This window comes from Mandrillus leucophaeus, unplaced genomic scaffold, assembly GCF_000951045.1.
Source record: "Mandrillus leucophaeus isolate KB7577 unplaced genomic scaffold, Mleu.le_1.0 Scaffold38, whole genome shotgun sequence".
In the NCBI taxonomy this organism is placed as follows: domain Eukaryota; kingdom Metazoa; phylum Chordata; class Mammalia; order Primates; family Cercopithecidae; genus Mandrillus; species Mandrillus leucophaeus.
This window is the reverse complement of record NW_012104031.1, coordinates 3,862,356-3,872,247: the sequence shown is the minus strand read 5'-3', so window position 1 is coordinate 3,872,247 and position 9,892 is coordinate 3,862,356. Positions and strand designations below refer to the sequence as shown.

General features: G+C 46.0%; 1 protein-coding gene across 1 annotated transcript in view; it reads right to left on the bottom strand.

Moving 5' to 3' along the window:
• SYT2 (synaptotagmin II) overlaps positions 1-9,892 on the bottom strand; it is a 49,836-nt gene that overhangs the window by 9,516 nt on the left and 30,428 nt on the right. The window lies entirely within an intron of this gene.

Below are 9,892 nucleotides of genomic sequence, written 5' to 3'. Positions count from 1 at the left end.
GGCCTCCCAAAGTGCTGGGATTACAGGCTTGAGCCACCATGCCCGGCCAGAAATTTTTTTTTTCTTAAATTAGGCATGGTGGAGGCTGAAGTGACAGAGGATCACTTGAGTCCAGGAGCTTCAGGTTACATGAGCTATGGGTGACTAAGTAAGGTTCTGTCTCTTAAAAAAAAAATAGTTAGTACATATATGTGTCAGGCACTATGCAAAGCAGTTTCTGTGCATTATTCATCTAATCCAAAAAATACCCTAGTGGTTTTTATTGTTTCCATTTAACAGATGGGGAAACAGGTTCAGAGCGGTTAGACGGTTTTTCTAAGGTCACTTAGCTGTCAGTTCTGAAACTGAGATTTGAACTGGTCTGCCCAACTCCAGAGCCTGTATAGCTAAATCACTCTCCTATATCTCATTTAAATCTAACCCTCTAGGAAGGAGATAAGGTTTTACACTGAGGGCTCCTCTTTCAACCTCTCTCCTTGACTTCCAAGGATTTCCAGATACTGCTCTGCCTAGATTCTCTGCCCAGCTCCATGACGCTTGAACTCTCCTCATCCCTGACTCCAATTCCTCCTCCTGCCCTCCGAGACTCCTCAGCCCTCTGTGGTTTCTTCACCGGCTCCCTCAGTGCTCACTCAGGGTTTGTTTTGACCTCTCCTGTAGGAAGACCCACATCTCCATCTCTAGCCCTTCCTCCCCGGTCTACTCTGTAGCCCCTACTCCAGGTTCATCTCTAGCCCTGCCCCACATGCAGATGCACATTAGCTTTCCCGCATCAAAGATGTAATGTTTATTAATAACAGAACCCAGACCTACTGTAGACAATTTGGGGAGAGAGAGAAATCCCCCCCATAATTCTACCTTCCAAATCAACTAGCATTTGGGGCATTCTATGCTGGCATTTTTTCTGAATATGTTTTACATGTTGAGACCATACTATATATAGTTTTTTTGGAAGATTTTTTACATAAAATTTCATAAGCCTTTTCCTGTATTGTTTTTTATTATTAAATAGTTACATAATATCCTACTACATGGTAACACCATAATTTGCTTAGCCATTCCACTATTAGATTAGGCAGTTTTCAACCTTTTGCTAGTAAAACACTGAGCATAAATGTTGGTCTTCATTTAAGGCAATGTGCTTACGAGCTTCCAAACTCTACCCCCCACAATTCTGTCCTCTCCTCCAAGCTCGGGGCTACGCACTCATTTCTCAACTGAAAGTCCCATGAGGGCAGATCCTGTGTTGGCAACAGCACCCCTCGTGCCAAGCACACAGTGGGCACTCGGGGGATATTTGTTGACTGAGCTCCTCTGAAAGAACATAGCAGCATACACCCACAGGTATTCCAGGATGCAAGAATAAACAGCACAACTCCCTGAAGCATCCGTTTTACTGAATGGCAATTTACAGTATTTTAAAATTAAAACAAGCTGGAAATACAGAGTAGGATGCATACAGCACAAGAATTTAAAGAAAAAATGTGAGACTTTTCTCATTGCATGTAAGGGATGAGTTAACTCTCCTCTGGACTCAGGGTTCTTCTGAAGGAACGTTTTAGGAGCTCTTAAGTTCTGTCTCTTCCTTTAAAAACCTGCTGAGATCCCCTCCCCAGCCCTAGAGACTGCTCCAGCCGTAAGTACTTCTAGTGACCTGCACATTGATGCTATGTAGGTTCATTCACCAAGCATTTATTAAACTCTTACTACATGCCATGTTGAAATAGCCTTGACCCCAAAACTGGTCTTGAAGTGAAAAACCAAGGTCCACTGGACACTTCACCTCTGGGGGCAAAGAGATGGGTCTGGTTTGGCAGGAACTGCAAGTAGCCACACCAGGGGATCAAGATCTGTGTCCAGAGCCTTCCGCCGTGTCCATCTCCCCTCACTTCTACCACACTGTGAAGGCCTCTGTGGCCTTTTTTTTAAAAAAAAAAAAAACAGCTTTATTGAGATGTAATTCATATATCTTATAAGTCACCCATTAAAGTATACAGTTCAGTGCATTTTATTGTATTCACAGAATGGTGGAACAATTAGCACAATCTAAGTTAAAACATTTTCGCCACCTCAAAAAGACACCCAGTCCCATTAGCAGTCACTCTCCATTCCCATCCTCTTCCCAGCTCCAGCAACCACTAATCTACTTTCTGACTCTATAGATTTGTCTATCCTAAACATTTCCTATCGATGGAATTATAAAATATGTGGTCTTTGTGACTGGCTTCTTTCATTTAGTATGATGTTTTCAAGGTTCATCCATGTTGTAGTATCAGTATCTCATTCCCTTTTTATTGCCACATAATATTCCATTGTGTAGGTAGAACACTTTTTTTTTTTTTTTTTTTTTTTGACAGGGTCTCACTCTGTCACCCAGGCTGGAGTGCAGTGGTGCAACCACGGCTTACTATAGCCTTCACCTGCAGGGCTCAAGTGATCCTCCCACCTCAGCTTCCTGAGTAGCTGGAACTCAGGTACATGCCATCACACCAGGCTAATTTTTGAATTTTTTGTAGATATGGAGTCTCCCTATATTGCCCAGGCTGGTCTCGAGCTCCTGGCCTCAAGCAGTCCTCCCACTTCAGCCTCCTGAAACATTGGCATTACAGGCATGAGCCACTGCACCTTGCCTAGAACATATTTTGTATTTATCCATTCATCAATTTATAAACATTTGGGTTATTTCCACTTGGGCTATTTTATAACTAAATATAGCTAATAATATCCCACTTGCAAGAGATTATGAATAATGCTGCTAAGAACATCCATGTATAAGTTTTTGCGTGGACATATGTTTTCATTTCTCTTGGGTATATATGTAGGTATGGAATTGCTGGCTCATAACTATGTTTGACATTTTAAGGTGCTGGCACCAATTTATGTTCCCACCAGCAATGTATGAGGGTTCCAAGCTCTCCACATCCCAGACAACACTTGTTATTATGTCTTTTTGTTTATAGTAATCCTAGTGGAGGTGAAGTGGCATTTCATTGTAGTTTTGATTTGCATTTCCCTGATGACTAATGATGTTGCATATCTTTTCATGTGGTTATGGGCCCTTTGTATGTCTTCCATGGAGAAATACCTATTCAAATCCTTTGGTCGTCTTAAAATATTTTGTCTTTTTATTATTGAGTTGTAAGAATTTTTATATATTCTGCATACCAGTTCCTTGTTGAACATATACTTTGCAAACATTTTCTCCCATTCTGGGGTTATATTTTCATTTTGTGTGTGTGGTGGTTTTTCGTTGTTGTTTTTGAGATGGAGTTTCACTCTTGTTGCCCAGGCTAGAGTGCAATGGCACAATCTCAGCTCACTGCGACCTCCGCCTCCCAGGTTCAAGCGATTCTCCTGCCTCAGCCTCCCAAGTAGCTGGGATTATTATAGGTGCTTACCACCATGCCTGGCTAATTTGTGTATTTTTAGTAGAGACAGGGTTTCACCATGTTGGCCAGGCTGGTCTCAAACTCCTGACCTCAGTTGATCTGGCCTCCTTGGCCTCCCAAAGTGCTGGGATGACAGGCATGAGCCACTGTGCCCTGTCATATTTTCAGTTTTTAATGATGTCCTTTGAAGCAAAAAGGTTTTCAATTTTGATGATGTCCAATTTAGCTATTTCTTTTGTTGCCATATTTTTGGTGCTATATCCAAGAAACCATCACTAAATCTAAGGGCACTAAGATTTACTCCTATGTTTTCTTATGGGAGTTGTATAGTTTTAGCTCTCACATTCAAGTCTACAATCTACTTATTTTTTGATACAGGGTCTCACTCTGTCACCCAGGCTGAAGTGCAGTGGCATGATCATGGCTCACTGCAGCCATGGCCTCCTGAGCTCAAGTGATCCTCCAGCCTCAGCCTCCTGAGTAGCTAGGACTACAGCCATGTGCCATTACACCTGGCTAATTTTTAATTTTCTTCTAGAAATTAGGTTCCACTATGTTTCTACAATCCACTTTGAATATGGCATAAGGAAGGGGTTCACATTTATTCATTTGTATGTGGATATCCATTTGGTATAGTAACATTTGTTGAAAAGACTATTCTTTCCTCCATCCAATTGTCTTAGTTCCCTTGTAAAATATCAACTGACCATAAATATGAGGGTTTATTTCTGGACTCTCAATTCTATCTGTATGTCTAACCTCATGGCAATACCACACTGGTTTTATTTTTTATTACTTTTTTTAATAGCACTTGCCTACTCTTGACCATACTGTCTTGATTATTGTAGCTTTGTAGTAAGTTTTGAAATCAGGTAGAATGGGTCTTCCAACTTATTTTTTTTTTTTTTTTTTTTAGCCAAGGTCTCACTTTGTCACCCAGGCCAGAGTACAGTGGCGTGAACATGGCTCACTGCAGCCTTGACCTCCCGGGCTCAGTTGATCCTCCCACCTCAGCCTTCTGAGTAGCTGGGACTACAGCCCCATGCTGCCACAACTGGCTAATTTTTGTATTTTTGTAGAGACGGGGTTTCACCATGCTGCCCAGGCTGGTCTCCAACTTCTGGGCTCATGCAATCCATTTGGCTTCCCAAAATGCTGGTACTACAGGCATGAACTACTGCACCAGGCCTTGTTCTTCCTTAATCAGGATTGTTTTGGCTATTCTGGGTTCCTTGCATTTCCATATGAATTTTAGGACCAGCTTGTTAATTTCTACAAAATAGCTGGAATTTTGATAGGTATTGTGTTGAATCTGTAGATCAGCTCAGGGATCATATCAACAATATTGAGTTTTACATTATTTTTCCACTTATTTAGACCTTTAATTTCTTTCAAGATTGTTTTGTAGTTTTCAACATACAAATCTTGCACTTCTTTTGTTCCTCGGTATCTTATTCTTTTTGATGTCATTATCAATGGAATTGTTTTCTTAATTTCACTTTCAGATTGTTCACTGCTAGTGTATAGAAATATAATAGATTTTTGTAGCTCAGTTTTGTACCCTGCCACATTGCCGAACTCTCATTTGTTTTTGTTTTTGTTTTTGAGACAGAGTCTTGCTCTATCGCCCAGGCTGGAGAGCAGTGGTGTGATCTCGGCTCACTGCAACTTCCGCCTCCTGGGCTCAAGCAATTCTCGTGCCTCGGTCTCTCGAGTAGCTGTGATTATAGGTGTGTGCCACCATGTCCGGCTAATTTTTGCATTTTTAGTAGAGATGGGGTTCCACCATGTTGGCCAGGCTGGTCTTGAACTCCTCACCTCAGGTGATCCACCTGCCTCCACCTCCCAAAGTGCTGGGATTACAGGCATGAGGCACTGCGTTCAGCCAGAAATCATTTGTTCTAATAATTTGTGTGTGTGTGTGCGTGTGTGTGTGTGTGTGCATGTGTGTGTGTGTTGGTGGATTCCTTAGGATTTTCTATATATAGAATCATGCAAATGAAGATAGTTTCCCATTTTCTTTTTCTTCCCTAATTGCCGCGGCTAGAACTTCCAGTCCACTGTTGAACAGAAGTGGTGACGGTGGGAATTCTTGTCTTTTTCCTGATCTTTGGGGGAAAATCTTTCAATCTTTCTCCATTTAATATAATGTTAGCTGTGGGCTTTTTGTAGATGCCATTTATCAGGTTGAGCCTAGCTCCTCCATTCTACCCTTGCCCCTGGATTGCAGTCCTCCTCCCCTTTCTGCAGACAGCTCCCCACAGCCGGTGCACAGTCCCTACAGCACCCCACCCTCTCACTCTCCACTGTGGGGCGGGCAGGAGGCAGCACAGGCTGGGGGAAGAGGCTGAATGTAGTCCCAAGAATGCCAACCACTTGTCATTTGACTCCAAATAAATCCCTTTGTGAAACTTGATTTCCTCAATATAAAATTGTGGAAAATAATACCTACTTTTCAGAACTGCTGTGAAAAGTTTAAAAACAAATTTGGTTGTGTCTGGCACATAGAGAGCATTCAATAAATGTGGGTTGGATGTGAATCTGAGAAGTGTTCACTGAACCCTGTCTGAGGCACCTGGAAGTGGCCTTGGCACAGTACAGGGACCCAAGGTTCATGGCGGATGCGGGCTTTCTCTCTAAGACTGACCATCCAGAAATGGTCCTGTAGCAAAGTAAAGCTGCTTGGGAGTGAAATAAACCTGCCAGGAATGAAGATGCTGAATGCTCCAGAGGTTCAGGGAACCTGCAGGCCAGGAATGAAGGGGGAGAACTGCATCTTAGGAGTGTTGGAGTCCAAGAAAAGGAGATTAGACCTCCCCCTATACCCAGCAGGGACCACTGAAGGGTGCTGAGCAGTTGTAAGTGGGGGTTTGTAAAGTTAGCTCCATGGGGAGTGGAGCAGGGAGGCTGGTTCCACAGACCAGAAATGGTAAGGATCTGCACTAGGGTGGGAAGGTAGGGAATGGAGTAGAGAGAACAGATGTGAGAGACACATGCATGCATTCATTCATTCATTCACTCACTCACTCAAGTATTTATTGAGCTCATATCATGCTTCCCTCATGGAACTTACCATGCACTTCACATAAGTGCATATAAAATTGTAATTATGAGAAGTGCAGGAAAGGAGAGCCATCTGGTGGTGGTGAGCATCTATAATGGGGCATACCTGAACTAATCTGGGAAAGCAAAAGTGCTTTCTTGAAAAATTGATGAGTGAACTGAGACCTGAAGGGTGAGTATTTATTCAGGTAAAGAGGAGATGCAAGGGCGGCCTAGGCAGAGAGCACAGCCTGTGCAAAGGCCCAGAGGTGGGATGCAGTGTGGTGAGTCCAAAGCCTGAGAGAAGGCCAGGGCAGCTGGAGTGGATGGAGGATGGTTCAGGTGAGGCTGGCAGGCCGGGCAGGGCAGGATCAGGGGCACCATAGGCTGCATCAAGGAGTTTTGTCTTTCCCAAAGAGGAATGAGAAGCTGTGGGAGGCCTTTAAGGGTGGGGGCAGGGGTAACATGTACAAACGTATATTTTGAAAGTTTCACTTTGGCTGTAGTGAGTAAAAAGACTAGGATGGAGCATAACTCCAGAGGAAAGGGGGAAAGGGTTGAAAACAACCAATAACAAATGTCTTATCATCCCTGAGCTCTTATGACAGACAGACAGTGTTCCCGGGGAATCCACCAGAGGAAAATGACTTAGAGCTGCAGAGAGGGAATGTGGGGAGTCCATGAAGCAGCAGACTGGAGGCTTTTCCAGACTCCAACACAACCAGGAAGCTATAGCTGCCCAGACAGCAAGGGAATAGAAGATGCCTGAGAAGGAGCCTCTTGGTCAAAGGCAGGCATGGCCAGTGGGCCCAGAGAGTGGATGGGGTGGATTCAGGGCCCACCTCTCAATTATGCACCCAGTACATGGCACCAGGTGCTGGGACCAGAAGCCTTGGGGCCATCCTCCCATCCATGTGGGGTCACCCCCCACATCCCAGGTGTCTGCAAATTCATCAACAACCCACAATGCTTTCCAAACCTGGCCACTTTCCACCCTCTACCTGGAGTACCACAGTAGCCTCCTATCTGGAAGCTTCCACTCCCCTCCACTCGGCCTGATCTCCACACTGCAGCCAGACTGATCTATTTTAAACCCTCCTGTGGCTTCTTGTCACATTTAGAGTAAGATCCCTGCCTGGCCTGGCCCCTGGCTGGCTCCCACAGGCATTTCCTGTCCCTGCTGTCAGTCACTCAGTTCCTGCCATGCTGGCCTCTTGCCACCAGCCACAAACCCACCAAACAGACCCCCATCCCCCAGCCTCGGTACTTACTCTCCCTCAGCCTAGAATGCTGTTCCTGGAGAAATCTCCCTGACCTCCCCGGGACACCATCACCCCTCTAGTCTTCTTTTCCCACCGTGGTCCGTGGTGCCTACAACTTCTTCCCAATTCCCTACACTCCCTTGGCATTTTTGTGGTACTCGCCTGGCAAAGTGCCAGCCCTGGAGAAATCCCACTGACAGCTTTCTCCTTCTCCATGGCTACCCCCGACTGTTGAGCCCCCTGGTGAGATCCCCCTACAGTAAGAGGGCAGCCCGTGTCCCATCAGCCCTCAGGATCACCCAGGCCCTCTGCATTGCACAGAAACTGCGGGAAACGCCTCCCCACCAGCTTTGCCTCCTCCTCCAGTCTCCGCAGGCCTGTGGCTCCTTCACACCCCTCCTCTCTCTTTGCTGTTATTTTAAGGAAAATTAGAAGTGAGAAATCTCTCAAAATGTCCCAACCTCGGGTCAAACCACAGACCTTTCCTCCTGACCCCTTCTCAGTTGAGGGCTTTTCCTCTGGTTAAGCCAGTTCCCACTCCTGCGCAGGAGCCCTCCTGACTTCTCAGGAAGTCTTTTCCATCCCCGCCGTTTCTTGTGCCTGACACTTCCCCCTTCCCTCGGCTGAGGCTGGATCAGTCCAGTTTATCACATTACCCACCAAAAATGAGCCTCACCTGCTACCTTGTTCTTCCCTTCCCTTTGTGACCACACACACTTGCACACACATACACATATGCACACACACATACACACGTGTGCACACACACACACACGCACACATGGTCCCCCTTTCTTCACGTTCACCTCACTCGTCAGCCCCTCCGTTGTGGCTTCTGCCCCATCCCTCTGCTGAAGTAGTTCTTTGTAAAGTCATGGATGAGGATCACAAGGTCACTAAACCCAGGGCACATTTTCCTTGAGCTGGACCCCTGAGCTGTGGTCACCAGCTGGCCACTGCCTGCTTTCGTCATAACTGTGACTACTCCTCCTGTTGCCTCAGGCTTGCTCTTGAGGTCCTTCCCTCCTCAGCTATGGTGTCTCCCTGTGTGGTTCCCTCCGCACCCTGGCATCAGTGCCATCCTCTTCTGTCAGAGTCAAACCACTTCTGAGCTCCAGGCCCACAGGTCAATCAGCCCCCAACATAGCCGCCTGATCTCCTGAGTCTCCTCTTGCTCACCTCCAGTCAGTTCCATATTTGCCACCAAGGCAATCTTCATAAAATGCAAAGCTGGTCATGTCGCCATAATGAAAAGCCACCCGAGGGAGACAGGCCAAAAGCCCTAGCATGGCCTACAGCCCCTCATGCTCTCCATCCAGCAGCACCTCGGCTTTCCCTCCCTGGGTTGCTAACACCAGCCCACACTCCTTGTTTCCCCTCATACACTGTATTACCCTCCTCGGGGCCTTTGCACACGCTGTGCCCCCTTCACGGAGCCAAAGCCTGTGATACAGTTTGGATCTGTGTCCCTGCCCAAATCTCATGTCAAATTGTAATCCCTCATGTTGGAGGTGGGGCCTGGTGAGAGGTGATTGGATCACGGGGTCAGATCTAGTCATAGTGAGTTCTCATGAGATCTGGTCATTTAAAAGTGTGTAGCGCCCCCCAAACCCTGCTCTCCTGCCTCTTCTTCCTGCTCTGGCCATGTGAAGGGCTGGCTCCCTCCTCACCTTCTCCCATGATTGTAAGCTTCCTGAGGCCTCTCCAGAAGCCAAGCAGATGCTAGCATCATGCTTCCTGTACAGTCTGTGGAACTTCGAGCCAATTAAACCTCTTTTCTTTATAAATTACCCAGTCTTAAGTGTTTCTTTATAGCAGTGCAAGATCAGACTAATACAGTCTACACATCTTTCTCAGCTCAAACAGCACTTCCAAGGACGCCTTCCTCCCCACACCCATGGCTCCCTCCTCCCCTACCCTGCATCAAGGCCCCAACCACCTGCTTTCCCGGCTCTCCATTCTCATCCCCATGGTACTCATGCAGCTTGTGACTGTATAAGCAGCCACCTCATGTGTCTTGCTCACTGTTGTCACTCTAGTGCAGGCATTGGCCAACAGTGGTCCAGGTGCTAAATCCAGTCCCACACCTAATTTTTGTAAATAAAATTTTGTTGGGACACTCACTTGTTTATGCATTTTTTTTTGTTCATTTGTTGTTGTTGTTGAGACCGAGTCTCGCTCTGTCTGCCAGGCTGGAGT